The following is an 18,156-nucleotide window of genomic DNA, read 5'->3' as shown; positions in this document are numbered from 1 at the left end:
TATTGTGGACATTGCTGCTATAAACATTGCAGTGCAGGTGGCTCAGCTTTTCACTGCATCTGTATCTTTGGGGTAAATCCCCAGCAGTGCAATTGCTGGGTCGTAGGGTAGCTCTATTTTTAACTCTTTGAGGAACCTCCACACAATTTTCCAGAGTGGCTGCACCAGTTCACATTCCCACCAACAGTGCAAGAGGGTTCCCCTTTCTCCACATCCTCTCCAACATTTGTTGTCTCCTGTCTTGTTAACTTTGACCATTCTCACTGGTGTGAGGTGGTATCTCATTGTGGTTTTGATTTGTATTTCCCTGATGGCAACTGATGCAGAGCATTTTCTCTTGCGCTTGTCAGGCATGTTTATGTTTTCCTTGGTGAAATTTCTTTTCATGTCTTTTGCCCATTTTATGATTGGATTGTTTGTTTCTTTGCTGTTGAGTTTAAGAAGTTCTTTATAGATCTTGGATACTAGCCCTTTATCTAATATGTCATTTGCAAATATCTTCTCCCATTCTGTAGGTTGTCTTTTAGTTTTGTTGATTGTTTATTTTACTGTGCAGAAGGTTTTATCTTGATTAAGTCCCAATAGTTCATTTTTAATTTTGTTTCCCTTGCCTTCATAGATGTATCTTGCAAGAAGTTGCTGTGGCCAACGCATTCAAATTGGCAAAGAAGAAAGCAAACTCTCCCTCTCCACAGATGACATGATACTGTACATAGAAAACCCCAAAGACTCCACCCCAATACTGCTAGAACTCATACAGCAATTTGGCAGTGTGGCAGGATACAAAGTCAATGCCCAGAAATCAGTGGCATTTCTATACACTAATACTGAGATTGAAGAAAGAGAAATTAAGGAATCAAACCCATTTACAATTGCACCCAAAAGCATAAGATACCTAGGAATAAACTTAACCAAAGAGGTAAAGGATCTATACCATAAAAACTACAGAACATTTCTGAAAGAAATTGAGGAAGACACAAAGAGATGGAAAAATATTCCATGTTCATGGATTGGAAGAATTAATATTGTGAAAATGTCAATGCTACCCAGGGCAGTTTACACGTTCAATGCAATCCCTATCAAAATACCATGGACTTTCTTCAGAGAGCTGGAACAAATCATCTTAAGATTTGTGTAGAATCAGAAAAGACCCCGAATAGCCAGGGGAATATTGAAAAAGAAAACCAGAGCCAGGGGACATCATAATGCCGGTTTTCAAGTTATACTACAAAGCTGTGATCATCAAGACAGTGTGCTACTGGCAAAAAAAATAGACACATAGATCAATGGAACAGAATAGAGAACGCTGAAATGGGCCCTCAACTCTATGGTCAACTAATATTCGACAAAGCAGGAAAGACTATTCACTGGAATCAGTCTTTTTTTTTTTTTTAAGAAAAAATTTAATTTATTTATTTAAGAGAGAGAGAGCACGAGCAGGGGGAGAGGCAGAGGGAGAAGCAGACTCCCCGCTGAGCATGGTGTCTAAAATGGGATTCAATCCCAGGACCCGGAGATCAGGGCCTCAGCCAAAGGTAGACACTTAACCGACTGAATCACCCAGGCACTCTGAAACTTTTCAGTTTTGATATGTAATACATACTCATGCACACATGCAGATTTTTACCAAGGTGGTATCATACCATTCAATACCCTTCTTTATTTTGGCTTCTCTAATATTAAACCCAAGTTTAGTCAGAGGAGGGTAAATACACACCTCAGAGTGTCCAGAGGTTTATTCAGTATCTCTGAAGTCTCCTGCTATGTTCTGAAAACCCATATGAATATTTGCAGCATACTGCAAAACACATCTGTATTTGTTTTTTTGTTGTTTTTGTTTTTTTTTTTTTTTTTTTGCGGGTTAAAACAAGTTTATTCTCTCGCGGTTGGGGAGGTCGGAAGCCCAAAATCCCATCGGTCGGCCCCAGAGGTCAGCGGAGAATCCTTTATTGCCTCTTCCGTGTCGCGGGGCTGCTGGCATTCCTTGACTTGTAGCGACATCATCACCATCATCTCTGCCCTCTTGGGTACACTCTCCCTCTTCTGTTTCTCTCGAATGTCCATCTGCCTCCGTTTTCAAAGGATGCACGTGGCTGCACGTTCTGATAATCCAGGATAATCCACGTGCAGATCTTTAATCTGCAAAAGAAAGGACAGAGGGAGGCTGCATGTAAGCGCGGAGCATGCGGCCCACGCTGCGGAGCGCTGGTCCCTGCGGCTCCCGGAGCTCAGGTGCGCGCAGGCTCTCCCCAGGGATGCCTCAGGCCACGCCCCTGTATTTGTTTTAATAGGAAAATAATACATTATGTATCATTGAAAGTGTTAATTGGTCCTCCTTAGTATTTGACTATAGCTGATGCCCCCGAAAATACATGAAGTTGTTTTTCTGCTTGTAGCTCATTTGAAGCCCTTCCTCCTATGTCTTCATTGTAGTTCATGGCTGTATAGTATTCCATTGCATTGGCCATGGATTGATTTGTCCAACCAATATCCATTTGGGAGCATTTAGGTTCTTTCAATGTTTCCTCTTTCTTTTTTTTTTTAATTTTATTTATTTATGATAGGCACACAGTGAGAGAGAGAGAAGCAGAGACATAGGCAGAGGGAGAAACAGGCTCCATGCACCGGGAGCCCGACGTGGGATTCGATCCCGGGTCTCCAGGATCGCGCCCCGGGCCAAAGGCAGGCGCCAAACCGCTGCGCCACCCAGGGATCCCAATGTTTCCTCTTTCTATACAAACATCTGTATAACAACTTTTAGCCAGTACCATTTGTGGAGGTAGATGGGTCCCAGAAATGGGTTTTTGAGGTAAAGAATTTAACCTTAGAGGCACCTGGGTGGCTCAGTGGTTGAGCTTCTGTCTTTGGCTCAGGTTGTGATCCCAGGGTTCTGGGATTGAGTCCTGCATTGGGCTCCCTGCAGGGAGTCTGTTTCTCCCTCTGCCTATGTCTCTGCCTCTCTCTGTCTCTCATGATTAGGTAAATAAAATCTTTAAAAAAAATAATTCATCCTTAGCCAAGACACACCCGACTTTGTCCTTGGCTCCTGGAAAGAATGTCTAAGTCCTTAGAATGCCCTGTCTGATAAGAGTGTCTTTATCTGGGGGCCTGGGAGCACACTAGATATTCCACAAATGAAATTAAGATAAAGGCTTTGGGTCACATGGTATCAGCTCTGCTCCTGGAGAGATTGGAGACTGAGGTCATCTACGTGAGCCGTGAATCATATCAATGTGACAGAGCCCCAATAAAAATTCTGATGTCAAGTCTCAGGTGAGTTTCCCTGGTCAGCATGCTGTCACACACTAGTGCTGGGAGAAGCTAACGCGTCTGTGCCTCATGACTCCACTGGAAAGACAAGTGGAAGCCCCATATTTGGGATTCCCCTGGACCCTTTCCCATACCCTTCTCCCTTTCACTGACAGTAATCTGTATCTTGAAGCTATAACAAGCCCTAACCACAAGGATAATAGCTTCTGGTGTGTTATGTGAGTCCTTCCAGTGAGTGATCGAAACTGAGGGTTGTCTTGGGTAATGTCACAAGTGAAGGTGGTCAAATGGATGCCCCCTAACTCCACAGAGCCGTTGGGACAGAGACACTGGTTACAGGAAAGAATCCCAGACCAAGTCATTTTCCTCAATAAGCCTCACTGTCTCCACCTGTAATGTGAGGATATGAAATGTTTCCTTTCCATAGGGCTCCTGTGAGCTTTCAGGAAGGTGATATATGTAAATGACTGCCATTGATGCTTCCTACATAGATAATTTCAGGACATGTTAATTCCCATGGGCATATTCAAAAATCTTTTTATTATGTTTTACTAAACTTTGGAGCAAAGGAATTTAAACTGCATTTAGATGTTTATTTATTTTAAATATTGTATTTATTTATTTGACAGAGAAAGAGAGAACAAGTAGGGGGAGTAACAGGCAGAGGTAGAGGGAGAAGCAGGCTCCTCACTGAGCAAGGAGCCCAATGTGGGGCTTGATCCCAGGACACTGGGATCATGACCTGAACTGAAGGCAGACGCTTAACTGACTGAGCCATCAGGCACCCCTGCATTCATAGATTTTTAAAAAGCACTTTAATTACATGACCTAACTACAAAAATCTGCAGGTACTTAAATTACCCTATAAATCTCATTAATTAAGGGCTTGTATCCTAATTAACCTTTTTTTCCTTATTAAGGAGAAATGGGGTTGATTAATGGGAGAAGACCAGCAATCTGTGGCACAGAGACCTTCTGACTGAATCTATTTGATATCACCCAACATGAAGCATCCCTATCCAGCAGAGCTTCGTGCTGAGTCTATACAAGACTCAGGAGACTGCAGGAGAATGTTCCTCCCTTGTCTCCAGACTACTTGGCCAGTCATGCTTGGTCCAATCAATCAAGACCAATATGGCAGAACTGGTTGCATTCAGAGCCCACAGCAAGAATCCAAGCATTTAATGCAGTGAGAGCCTCAGGAGGCCCCTACCCTCAGGGGGAAACTGCAAGCTTGGAACAAACTTTGGGCTTCAGAGACTCACTCTCATGCCCTAAGCCAACCCCAGAGCTGGACCTGACCCACTCCACCCTGGATCCCCCATAACATGAAGCATCTCATCTGAAACTCTGTCTCTTTATTCAGGAGTGGTGGACTTCCTACATTGTCAGCCGGTGAACATCCCTAAACTGCAAAGTCTGACAGATGTTGACATGTTAATACTGGGCATAGCTCCCCTTAGCCTGCTCCAGTGCTCACCTGGGCACAGGTGGCAGCCTGAGGAGTGGCATCAAGGAGCCCTTGATCTTTTTCTAGAGCCCAGACTTGCACTTTTTTATCAAGACAGTGAAACATTACAGCCCCTCCCAAGGCAAGGTTCTACCCAGTGCGGCCACAGTAGGCACTAGGAAACAACCACTCCTTCCTGCTTACAAGCCTGAAGACCACACAGAATGCTAACCTGGAATCTTTGTAGAACTGTAAACCCTGCAACACCCAGCTTGGTCCCTGTGGCCCTGTGTGGGCAAACCTATCTCCCCAAGTACATCAGACCACCAAGTGGAGGTACAAACTTGTGAATTGCAGCAACCCTGATCTTGATCTATATCCTCATGGGGGTGCCACAAGAACTGGATAGAGAAGATAGGAGGCAGGACCCCCCCATCAGCTCTGAGAGAAGAAGGGAGTGAAATAGGAAAGTAATATTAACAATAATATGGGTAATAACAACAGTGATAATAGTGAACAATTTTTTGCCTTTTATCATTCCCGTGTAGCGAGACTGTCAGACAGATTGGCTTCTGAGTAGCAGGGTGGGAGCCAGGAGTCAGGGCGCAGCTGGTGTGAAAGTGGATGGGTTGAAAGAGGGTGATGGAGGGAAGATGTGTCTGGTGCAACAATCTGGGTGAGCAGCTCAGGGGGCCAGAATGGGGCAGAGAATGTTGAGAGAGATGCACCGCCACCAGGGGGCACCATGGAAGTAGCGGGTAAGTGCAGAGACTCCAGTTTCTGTAGGAAAATTATCTGATCTCTGTAGGCCTCAGTATCCTCATGTGTAGACTGGACATCACAACTCGTACCTGTATGGTTTTGAGAACAAAAGCCAGGCTGATTAAAATTAGCAACCACACCATCAAAGAAAAGCAAGGAGAGTGATAGGGCCTCTCAGTGGAACCCTAGAACCAGCCACACCTAAAGCCAGATCAAATTATGTCCTGAATAATAAAGGGTGGCTTAATCAGTTAAGCGTCTAACTCTTGATTTCGTCTCAGGTCATGATTTCAGGGTTGTGAGATAGAGCCCACAGCTGGGCTCCTCACTCAGCAGGGAGTCTGCTTGATTCTCTCTCTCCCTCCCCTTCTACCCCTCCCTGGGTTCACACTCCAATTTATTTATTATTTATTTATTTTGAGAAAAAAGTAGGGGGGCTCAGAGGCAGAGACATATAAGACAGGAGACCCAGACCTGGTGGTCAAGTCAATAATTACTCCATATTAAATAATCCACATTGTGTCCTCCATTATATATTTTCCATTTGCGGGTTTGGGGATTTGGAGTATACAGTTAAAAAAAAAAAAAAACAATTTAGAGACAGGAAGATGAATTCAAGCCTGGCTCCAAGAGGAGTGTGATCTGCTCTCCAGAAAGCAACATCACGAAATATCTAAATGTTGTGACAGTCTGTCATAACCTGATCACAGCTTAACTTAATTGTACATAAAACTCTACACTTGAACTCCCCAACACTTTATATTGTTGATGTCACAATTTAGATCTTTTCATATTAAGTATCCATTAACAAATTGTTGTAGTTATAGTTATTCTTAACACTTTTGTCTTTTCACTTTTATACTAAAATTAAAAGTGATTCATATACCGCCATTAGAGTTACCATGTTCCGTATTTGTCTGTGTACCTGCCATTCCCAGTGAGTTTTATACTTCCATAGGCTCACGCGGATGGTCTCACAACCTGAAGCACTCCCTTATGCGTTTTCTGCTAAGGCCTTATACTAAATGGAATAAGCCAATGGCAGAAGGACAAATACTCCACAATTGTACTTAAGTGAAGTATCTAAAGTTGTTGGGCTCATAGGAGCAGAGAGTATTGTGGTGGTTGTCAGGGCCTGGAGCTATGGGTCAAAAGATAAAAAGGTATGCAGGATGGATCAGCTGTTCTGCATGGTGACTGTAGCTACTAATACTGTATTGTGCACTGAACAAATTTGTTAAGAGGGTAGATCTCATGTTAAGTTTTCTTACTACAACAGCAAACAAACAAAACAAAACAAAAAAAGCAAAAAAAGGCACAGGGAAACTTTAAGTTGTGATGGACATGTTTGTAACATGATTGTGGTCATGATTTTACAGGTACAACGCATAAGTTCAAACTCATCAAATTGCCTACATTAAATATGTGCCATTTTTCTGTACAGCAATTGTACCTCAATAGGTCTTAAAAAAAATAAATATGTGCCATTTTTCTGTACAGCAATTGTACCTCAATAGGTCTTAAAAAAAAAAAAAGGAAAGAATATCACATCTATGAACTTCATTGTTGCTTATAAAATTGAAAGGGATCATTACTCAGCAGGTCTACATGGGGCTCAAAGGCTGTATTACAGGTAAAACATTTAGCACAGTAATTAGTTGACACCAATGCTCACATTAACACGCTTCCCTCAGTCAACTGGACTACTTCCTTGGAATCACAAAAATCTCAGACGACCTTTCACCTAATTCCTTTAGTCTTTTAGTTTAAACGAGGAAATTTGAGGAATCGCTACTGCCACCTGGTGGCCACAGCCTCCATTTCTGCCTCTGCAGATTTCCACAGGAAGATGGTCTCAGCAGTCAGTCAAGAACACACTTCTTCCTCCTCTGTTGGTGTGCTGAGATTTTAGGGCAGGTTCTGTTTTGGTTTGCTCAGCACTGGATGGGAGGTTTCTTAAAAGCACCATCCCATAAACTTCTGCACAGAGAGAGGACAGCTTTTGATTACAGGCTCCACAGGATATTTTGTAACAAAACCTAATACACCATTTCCTACATTCACACAGAAACACAAATTGCTCTTCCAACTGCAGAATAGACACGACTCAGCATGTTGTCGGGCAGATCTGGACGCACATGTACAGGCTGCTGAGAGCATGTGAAAAGCAAGAGAAAGAGCCCACACGTGTGAGGGTGGACAAGAGGAGGTGTTGCCTGAAGCGAAAGCATCCATAAGGAAAACCTCCCTCACCAAGGGGTGAAGAGGGAGTCACTAAAAGGTCCTGGAGGGCCACACCTGAGCTGCTCCCAGCCCTCGCTGTCCAGGGTAGGAGCTGGAGACAGAGGGGAATCACTCACTGAGCATGGCATCTACTGGGCACTCGGGTCTCCCTGACTCTACTAGCAGAGTTTCAGGAAGCTGGTCCCTGGGATGCGCCTCCCAGCAGGTATGAGAGAGGATGGTAGGAGGGACAGGGGTAACTCCACACAGGTGACCTCCAGCTCAGCTGGGACAAGACCCAACAGCTCAACTTTATTCTCAGGTTCAGCCTCGGGCATTCCCAGGGACACAGACCAACTCTGTTTTCTGTGTTGCTGTTACCAGGACAGGGGTATGTGTGATGCCTGTGCTTGGGATCCTGGATCCTAGAGGTGACGGGGCCTCAAGGGAAGGGCCTGGGGCCTGTCCAGCTTGTGGCTGGGGCACAGAGGTCCTGGGAATGAGAGATGTGGGAAAGGACGACATGAGAAGGACAGGGAGGAGTGACAGCAGCTGAAGATCCCATCCTCCATGCAGTCTCCCTGAGCCATCCATGGGAAGGATTCGAACACTCCCTGCACCTCACCTCATGATAGCCCAGTCAGGCAGGATTGGGGGCTCCTTGAGGTTAGAGTGTGTCTGTTCACCTCCCAGCCCCAGCACAGCACAGCACTGGGCTCACAGGCATATCCAGTAGAATGTGGCGGAATGGACAAGCCGGTCTCCCCACAAGGGAAGTCAAAGAGCTGATGGCAAGGAGCAGAGCAGCCACAAGTCTGGAAGGCAGCTAGGCAGGCATCTGCACTGCCTGAAGCTAACTCCTCCAGTGGGTGCAGGCATGGCCTCCCCCAGGGCTGGCAGGAAGACCACATGGCAAGGCAGGAGTAAGGGAGTGGGAAATGAGAGAAGACTCGGAGGCCCTTGAGGGTGTGGGGAAGTGCCACCAGTTGCAAGAGCAGGACCACCACAGGGAGGTGCAAACAGCTCTTCCTACTGCTGGGCCTGATTTGCCTCGACCTTGCTCTTGGGCCCATGGCAGTGTCCTATTGCTGGGAATCTTCCTTCCTGTCCCCTGAGAGTGCAGGCCATGTCCACTCTATTCACTCGTGCCCCAAAGTACTCGCCAACAGAGCCTCCAGCCCCATGGCCCCAGCCTGTCTCTGCCCTCGTAGTCTCTACCAAGCAGATGCCTATAGACTGTATGTCTCTCCCCTGGATGGGGATCATCTCAAGTACATGGACCGGCTCTTCTGTGTCTCCTCTATGCCTCCAGCCCCAACACAGAACAGACACCCACTCTGTGCCCAAGACCTTTCCTCATCTTTCATGGGTTGGACCCCCACGCAGAATCTCCGAGATCCCATATCTGGAAAAAGTGACTGCCTTTCAGCTCTCAACTGGGCTTTCTCAACTTCAGCACTATTGAACCTTGGAGCTGCATGATTTTAGGGGTCATCCTGTGCATCAGAGGAGGTTTAGAAGCTTCCCTAGTCTCAACCCACTAGATGCCAGACGTACCCTCCTCCCAAGCTATGATGATCAGATATGTCCAGACACTGACAAATGGCCCTCCAAAGGTGGGGGTCGGGGTGGGGGTGGGGCAGGCAGACACCCCTGTTTAAGAATTGCAGGTCCAAACACCATAGTGGCTAACTCAGCCCAGACCAGGAAGTGACCATTTCCGCAGAGCATGTGGAGGACACCAGTGGTACCACAGTTTGGACAGCAGGACTCAGAGCACCCACCTACCCCTTTCTCATGCTTTGGGGGTCTCAGACACATCTGCTGTGTTCCCCCTCCCCCTGCCTTCAGGACAGGCCTCCAGTAAATTTGAGGCCTGATGGGCAAGATGCACATCCCTGGTCCAGGCTCTGGTGCTGGAAGGAAGTGTAGAAATATGCAGGCAGGACACAGGGTCTTTTCCTGGTCTCTCCTCCCTGGGGAAGGGGTCTCCTGGGTCTCTGGCTGGGGAATATGCCCGACTCTGTGCTGAGAGGGGGTCAGATCTGGGGCTGCAATTGCTCTTCTGAGAATCACCAGGACTCAGGCTCCTCCCCAGCCTCCCATGGGTCCTCCCCAGCACCTCTCCCACTGCCTTCCACCTCTCCTTCACCCCCAGGAAGCCCACATACCCTCCATCTCAAAGGTGCTGCTGCTGTTCCTGCTGTGGGCAGGTGAGTGGGCTGAGGGAAAGAGGCCTGGCAGAGGGTGACTGCTGCTGACCTTCCTTGCAGGACGCCCAGTTCAGGGTTCTAGATACTGGATGCAAGTTCAGGAGTCCCTGACGGTGCAGGAGGGCCTGTATCTCCAGGCCTGCAATATCTTCTACCCCAAGATGGCTGGACTGACTCTGACTCCGTTCATAGCTACTGGTTCTGAGAAGGGGCCCTTATATTCCAGGATGCTCCAGTGGCCACAAAAAAAAAAAAAAAATCTGAATTGAAAAGTGCAGGAGGGGGGATCCCTGGATGGCGCAGCGGTTTGGCGCCTGCCTTTGGCCCAGGGCGCGATCCTGGAGACCCGGGATCGAATCCCACATCAGGCTCCCGGTGCATGGAGCCTGCTTCTCCCTCCGCCTGTGTCTCTGCCTCTCTCTCTCTCTCTCTCTCTCTCTCTCTGTGACTATCATAAATTAAAAAAAAAAAAAAAAAAGAAAAGTGCAGGAGGGGACCCAGGGCCAATTCCACCCCCTCAGGGACCTCAGGCTTACTGCGGATCCCTGGAGATCAGAGATGCATAGAGAAGGGACTCAGGGACATACTTCTTTAAGGTGGAGAAAAGGTCTTATGTGGTATATAATTACCTACACAACCAGCTTACCGTGCATCTGACCAATAAAGAACAGATTTCACAGGAGGCCACAAGGGAAGGACAGGATCCCAGGACAGAACCAGGATGGGACACTCTTCCTGGGAAAGGCTAGAGGTAACCCATGTTGGGGCTCAGAGGCAGGAGCTGGACCAAGCCTGAGGCTTCTCTCAGAGCCTCACCTCAAACCTCCTCCTGATTCCCATGTCTCCCCATCTCCTTACAGCCCTGACCCATACACCTGACATCCTCATACCAGGGACCCTGGAGTGTGGCTACCCCAGGAACCTGACCTGCTCTGTGCCCTGGGCCTGTGAGCAGGGCACACCCCCACCATCTTATCCTGAATGTCAGCTGCCCTTACTTCCCTGGGCCCCAGGACCCACCTCTCCTCAGTGCTCACCCTCACCCCCAGGCCCCAGGACCATGGCACCAACCTTACCTGTCAGGTGCAGTTCCCTGCAGTTGGTGTGATAGTGGAAAGGACCATCCAGCTCAATGTCATCTGTGAGTACAGAGCCAGGACCAACTGGGTATGTTAGGGATGAATTGAGGGAAGGCCAGCCTCAAGATGCCTGGTGCTTAGTCCTGGATGCCTGGTTGAGTGTTGGACTTGTAAGGACACAAGCACTGTTCCTTCTGTGTTTCTGAGGTTTCTGGGGTGAGGGAGATGCCCACATGTATCTGACATAACTCCACCCCACTAAAGAGGGAAATCTCCTCTTCCCATAGTAGGTGTCACACAGAACCCAACAACTAATGTCTGCTTGGGACATAGCACAGGTAAGGAGTGTCTTCCTGGGGTATAGGGAGTGGGGCTTCTTCAAAGCTCAGGGTAGAGCTGGGCCCCCGCCTCTTTCTGGACTCACTCTGGTGACCAGGATCCCCTGCAGGTGAACCCTGTGTTTACTCTCCCTCCCCAGCCCCCTTGTCCCTGTGGGCAGCTGTCCCCTTCAGCCATTGCCTCACTCACTTCTGTATTCCCCCCTACACCCCACGTTATCAGGAGAACAGGACAACACACACCAGGCAGATCTGCCTCTGGAGGCCCCTCATCATGCATCTCCTGATGACTCCTGCTTCCCCATCTTTTATTCTCCCTAACAATTGCTTATTTAGTACTTGTGAACAGATATATTCACATGGACAAAAATTCAAAATTCACAGTAGAGTCTGTCCTCAGATGCCCAGACTCTCCCAGGAAGTGACAAGTGTCCATAGCTACTCTAAGCCTTGGTGTGTTCCCTCTAGAGGATCTGGGGGGTCCTTTGATATCAGTAGTACAGACCATCCTCAATTTTCTCCATGGCTGTGCAGTGTTCCTTCCCATGAATGGATTCTGCTTCTGTGTGCATCTTCTCCTAATGGAAAATCATGGCATTCATTTTATTGTACCAACAGAAGCACTGCAATACTGCAATTGACAATCTTGCATCTCATTCCATGTGTGTGCATTTGTCTCTGGGATACATTCCTAAATCCAAAATACCTGGATCACAGGTTCTTTCTAATCTGGAGAGATGGGGCCAAGTTTTCTCTGCAGAGAGTGAACAAGTTTGTGTTCCCAGCAGCCAGGCCTCAAAGTGTGTGTGTTCACCAACCCTGCGTGGGATGAAAGTGCTGATCTTTGCCAGTACCACGTGGGAACTGATATTTCCTACGGTATTTCTTATGCATATGCATTATTGTTATTTGACGAAAAATTCACCTCAAAGAAAACTGGCCATTTTAGCCATTTTAAAAAGCACAATAGGTGGTTCTTAGTAGATTCACAATGTTGGCCATCACCACTACCTGATTCCATCCACCCTGCATTGTCATCACCCCTAATAGGAAACCCCAATCCTGTTAGGCAGTCACTGTCAATTCCTCCTTCTCTTGACCCCCTGCAACCACTCATCTGCCTTCTATCTCTGTGGATTTGCCTACTGGGGGTATGTGAGCTAAATGAAATCCCACGAATTATGGTCTTTTGTGTCTGGCTTCCCTCATTTTTTTAAAAAAGATTTTATTTATTTATTTATTCATGATAGACACAGAGAGAGAGAGGCAGAGACACAGGCAGAGGGAGAAGCAGCCTCCATGCAGGGAGCCCGATGCGGCACTCGATACTGGGACTCCAGGATCATGCCCTGGACCAAAGGCAGGCGTCAAACTGCTGAGCCACCCAGGGATCCCTGGCTTCCCTCATTTTAACAAAATGTTTTCAAGGATCATCCATACAGCATGTATGAGTCTAATTCCTTTTTGTCTGGGGACTACTTTTTGAATTTATTTTTATTTTTTTAAAGAGTATTTATTTATTTATTTGAGAGAGAGAGAGAGCAGGAGCAGGGGAAGAGGCAGAGGGAGAAGGAAAAGTAGACTCCCCACTGAGCAAGGAGCCAATGCAGGACTGGATCCAGGAGCCACAGGGTCATAACCTGAGCCAAAGGCAGACGCTTAACCAATTGAGCCACCTCAATGGCTCCCTGAGGCACCCCTGTCTGGATATTGTTTATTGTATGGAAGGACCACATTCTGTTCATCTATTTATCAGTCAATGGACATTTGGGTGATTTCCTTTTGGGGTTATGATAATGCTACTATGAACACTAGAGGATGGGTTTTTTTTTTTTTTTTGAGCATTTTTTTTTTTTCAGTTCTCTTGGGCATATGTCCAAAAATGGAGATGCTGGGTCACAGGGTAGTTTCTATTTTTTCATTTTTTGAGGATAATATCAGACTGTTTCCCACAGTGGCAGCACCATTTTATATTCCCACCAGCAGTGTGTGAGGGTTCCAATTTCTATACATTCTTTCCAACACTCTTACTATCCATTTAAAAATAATTACAGCCTGGGCAGCCCAGGTGGCTCAGTGGTTTAGCACCACCTTCAGCCCAAGACATGACTCTGGAGACCCGGGATCGAGTCCCACGTCAGGCTCCCTGCATGGAGCCTACTTCTCCCTCTGCCTGTGTCTCTGCCTCTCTCTTTCTCTCTGTGTCTCTCATGAATAAATAAATAAAATCTTTTAAAAAATAAATAAAAAATAAAAATTAAAAAATAATTATAGTCTACCAGTGGGTATGAATGACTATCTCAGTGTGGTCTGATTTGCACTTATGTAATGTCTAATGATGTTGTTCATTCTTACATGGACGTATTTGTCCTTTGTATACCTTCTCTAGAGAAGCTTTTAAAGTCCTTTGCCCATTTTCTTTTAAAGATTTATTTATTTGAGAGAGAGAGAGAGAACAGGAATGGGGAAGGGCAGAGGGAAAGGAAGAATCTTAAGTGTGGAGTTTGACATGGACCTCGATCTCACCACCCAGAGATCATGACCTTAGCCAAAAACAAGAGTCAGAATTTAGAGCCCCACAGGTGCCCACATTTGCCCATTTTTAAAGTGGGTTGATTGTCTTTTTGTTGTTGAATTGTAAGTGTTCTTTATTTGTGCTGGATACTATGCCCTAATCAGATCTATGATTGGCAAATATTTTCTCTCCCTACATAGGCTGCCTTCAAACTTTCTCAACCTGGTCAATAGGCAAATAAAAGGATTCATTCTGATGAGGTGCAACTTATGCATATTTGTCCAGGCCTACTGCTGGAAGGACAGTGCATGGGGTAGGGTGAGGGCCCAGGCACAGGTAGTCCCACATCCAGTGATGCAGGAAGTCCTGGAGAAAAAAAATGTCCAGAGCCATGCTAGGAGTGAAGGACACAGGGTTGTGTTCAAGCACCGGAATCTGTCCTCATCCCATATCCCTACAGAAAAATATGGGCCTGTGGCAGAGGTGCTTCTGGTGGTCATTGGGGAAGTGGCTGTCAAGACTCTGCTCTTCCTCCTTTACCTCATCATCCTCATGTGAGCAGTACCCCAAGGAAAGGGGAGGCATAGGAAGGGCGGGGACATGTGGCTGAGTCCCAGAACCAGTGAGGAGGGACTGAACAGGTCAGAGAGCAGGGCAGGCAGGAGGCCCACCAGGGGAGAGGATTGCACACTGAGTGTGCAGATGGAATGTGCCTGCTGGGCTCAAGGTGATCTGTGGGACCAAACCTGCCCTCTCCTACCTCAATCACTCACTTCCAACCCCTTAACTGGGAACACGGGTGAGTCAGTTCACCCTGCACCACCACAGGTAGACTGAAAGACCCTGGTCTCTTCTCTCAGACTGAGGTTCCTCAGGAAGGAGACAGCCAGGCCTGCAGGGGACATGGAGGAGGCAAACACCATCCCCAGTTAATCCCTCAGCTGAGCGATGTGGGCAGCTCACCATCCAACATCCCACCAACACCTCCCCCAGGATGGCCCCAGGATTGTTCCACTCAGCGTGGCCAGAGCTGAGCTGCCACATTCCTCCCAAGCCCACTTCTCTACTGGGTTTCCCTCACATGGCTGACGTGGCCCCCATCTCTAACACCAGAACCGGGGTGTGGCTCTCCACCACGACCTCCCGCCTTTCTGCCTGATCCAGTACCTCACTCAATCTTGCCCATCCTCCCTCCTAAGCTCATCCTGATGCTGGTCTCCTCCCCATCCTGACCCTGCTTATTCCTGTGGCCTCCTCTCTTCTCTGGGCCTCTAACCCACCTGCCTCCTGCCTCCCTCTCTCTCCTCAACACACCAAGCCCTTGGGAGATGTTTAGCGTCCACTTCCTCCCCATCATGAACAGCTATGATTCTTCTCCAGAGCCAAGACTGAGGTGCAAACAGTGGATTTGAAGGCCAGGCTTGGTCCATCCTCCACTGGACCCTCCACCCAGATCTCTACCTCTCCCTGCATCTTGCAATGTCTCCACAACAAGCCAGGCTAAGGGTTATCCTGACCCGAGACTTTGCATGTGCCTTTCCTTCTCCTGAAGTTCCCTTCCCTCTCCAATCCTGCATCTCCAAGTCCTAATCATCTTCAAGCTCAGTCTTAAGTGCCACCTAGCTCTGTGTGTGTGTTTGTGTGTGTGTGTCTCAAATGGTTTTGAGTGAAGTAATATCCAGTTATTTATAGACTCCTTGAACAAGTACTATTGAACACCTACTATGTACCACCTTGTTGTAGATGATGGGGGGCTTCAGTGAACACATCAAAAAGTCTGTCTTCAAGGCCTGTCATTCTGGAGAAAAGAAATCAAAAGAAATAAATAAGAAATTATATTAGAGCACATTAAGTAGAATATGTGTTTGCAGATAAACTATGCAGACTAAGCAGCTCATGACCATGTTCTGTAACCAAGAGAATGAGGAAGTGACATTTAAGTAACAACTTGAAGGCAGGTGACACAGCAGGTTCTGTATTTGCCTGAGAGACAACTATCCCAAGAAATGGAAAATGGGAAATAGTGAGTGACGTAGCTCTGAGGTGGGAGCAGTTCTGCTGTGCTGTGAACACAAGAGGTTGAAGTTGAGAACACAGGAGTGCAAGGTGGGGATGCTGGGACAATGATGCTGACCCAAGGTGGTGCAGACTCGGGAAGGTGTGGAAACCCCGAGGAAGGGGTGACCTCATGGGGGTGGAGACACAGTGGTGGGAGTGCAAACTTCATAGATAGAGTGCAAATGTTCTCCTGGTGCAGACTATGTGAGCCGTGCAGAACATGCAAGAATCTGGAAGCCTTTGAGGAGAGCAGAGATATGACTGAACTTTCCTTTCAATAGGATCCCCAAGATTATTTTGCTCAGGACCAGCCAGAGTGGGTCCCAACAACAACACAGAGATGGAGAAGGGCACTGCTGGCTATTCCAGGCAGGAAGTGATGCTGACTCAAACCAGAGAGAGTGGGGACTTCTTTTTGGATATATTATGAAAATAAAATGAACAGGATTTTCTAATGGATGTGGCGGGTAGAAGGAAGGAGAGGAGCAAGAGTGATGCCCGGTGTCTTCCCTGAGCATCTGGCAGGGTGGAGTCAAGGACTTTAGAGATGCTCATTCTGAGAATGTCAGGGATGGAGCAGGCTGTGACTGTCTAGAGTCAAGAGAGGGGTCCAGGAGTTGTAAAATCCTAGCAGAGCTAGTGGAAGGAGATAATCATTGGGGAGAAAAGGGGCTGAGAGCACACAGAGGAGACATCTGGAGGCAGTTTGTCACTGGGATGACAGATCTGACAGGAGGGGCAGGAAGAGGGTGAGGAAGTGGTTGGAACAAGTTCAGGAGAATCAGTGAGGAGAGATAGCAGAGGGGGCACAGACAACCCTGTGAGGACTTTGCTGCAAAAGAGGAGCAGAGCAAGGGTCTGGAGAAGAGTTATTCCTTGTCTTTCTCTGCACTCTCCCTGGAGGGGGCATCTCTGATTTCCTGCCTGTATTAGCTTCCTGGGGTCACTGTGGCAAATCTCACACTCTTGGGGTCTTAAAACAAAAGAATTGTAATCTCTCACTGGGAGACCAGAAAGCTGAAGGAAACATGTTGTATTCCTCAGCCCTGCTAAGATCTCCCTTGGGACCATGTAACAAGAGGGAGGTGAATCAGAGGAAAGTACACAAATATATTTAATATGAGAGTCATGTGGCACAGGAGCCATCATAAGGAAATAAAGATCCGAATAAATGGTTAAACGTGTGGGGTTATTTTGCTAGATCTGATGAAGAGTGGAAAGTTGGAGCCCCTCCTAGGGGTTCCTCAAAGTATTTGAGCATGGGTAGTAACTGGAGGGGCTTGATGAGACCTGCCTGCCCAATCTGTCTCTGCCCCTCCGTCTTCAGACATGTGGTGCTCCTTCCTCTGGGTAGAGAGATGGAGGGGAAGATCACAAAGCCCTTCCTCCACTTGCCATTTCTCAAATCCCTTCAGCCTGAAAGGGTCACGATGTCAAGGTGACACATCTTGGGTGCCCTGTCCTGAACCCCAGAATCCAAAATCAGCTTAACTGCACAGAAAGCAAGAGTGGTTGAGCTCCACGCCCTCCAGAGGCTCCAGGAGAGAATCCTTCTGGTTTTTGCAGGTGATGGGGCTGCCACCATTCCTTAACCCATGATCTCACTGCTCCCCAATCCATCTCTGTGGCCAAGTTGCCTCATGCTGCTCTGTGTTCAGGAAGTCACCCTCTGCTTCTCCTTTAGAAGGACACTGATAGATTTAGGACTCAATCCAGATAATCTAGGATGATCCCCACAGTCCAGATCCCTAACTTCCTCACACCTGCAAAGACTCTCTTTCTGGTAAGGTAACATCTACAGGATCCAGGGATTAAGACCTGGGTATGTTGGAGGTCATGATTCAGTCCACTGCACCACTCAAGTGATTTTTTCCACCCCTAAATGCCCCCATCTGGCCCCCAGACCTTCTTTACTCTGTTTTCCCACATCCTGATACAGTAGTGGGTCATCTCAGGTGTAACACACATTTTGGGGCACAGGGACTTCTGTTCTGTAAAAGCCACTATTTTTTTTCTCCAGAAAAATATTGGGTTCTTCTTTTATTTCAGTCAATTCTCACAATGCTTTATAAAACATGATTTTATTATTCTTTTTTGGTACATGTAAGAAACTGAAGTTCTCAGTTGTTAAAGTTTTGACTAAACTTGCCAGGAAATGGCAGATGCGTATTTGATTCTAGATTGGTCGGCCTCTGGAAGAGCACTGACCAAAGGAAATATAATGCAGCCAAGGTGTGAGTCACATATG

At 47.1% G+C, this 18,156-nt stretch overlaps 1 pseudogene; it reads left to right on the top strand.

Moving 5' to 3' along the window:
* The first annotated feature begins 5,465 nt into the window (after positions 1 to 5,465).
* On the top strand, positions 5,466 to 14,408 carry LOC121478873 (annotated as a pseudogene).
* Positions 14,409 to 18,156: the final 3,748 nt, after the last annotated feature.

This window comes from Vulpes lagopus, chromosome 2, assembly GCF_018345385.1.
Source record: "Vulpes lagopus strain Blue_001 chromosome 2, ASM1834538v1, whole genome shotgun sequence".
Classification (NCBI taxonomy): Eukaryota; Metazoa; Chordata; class Mammalia; order Carnivora; family Canidae; genus Vulpes; species Vulpes lagopus.
The sequence above is the reverse complement of the archived record's forward strand: the minus strand, read 5'-3'. Positions and strand labels throughout refer to the sequence as shown.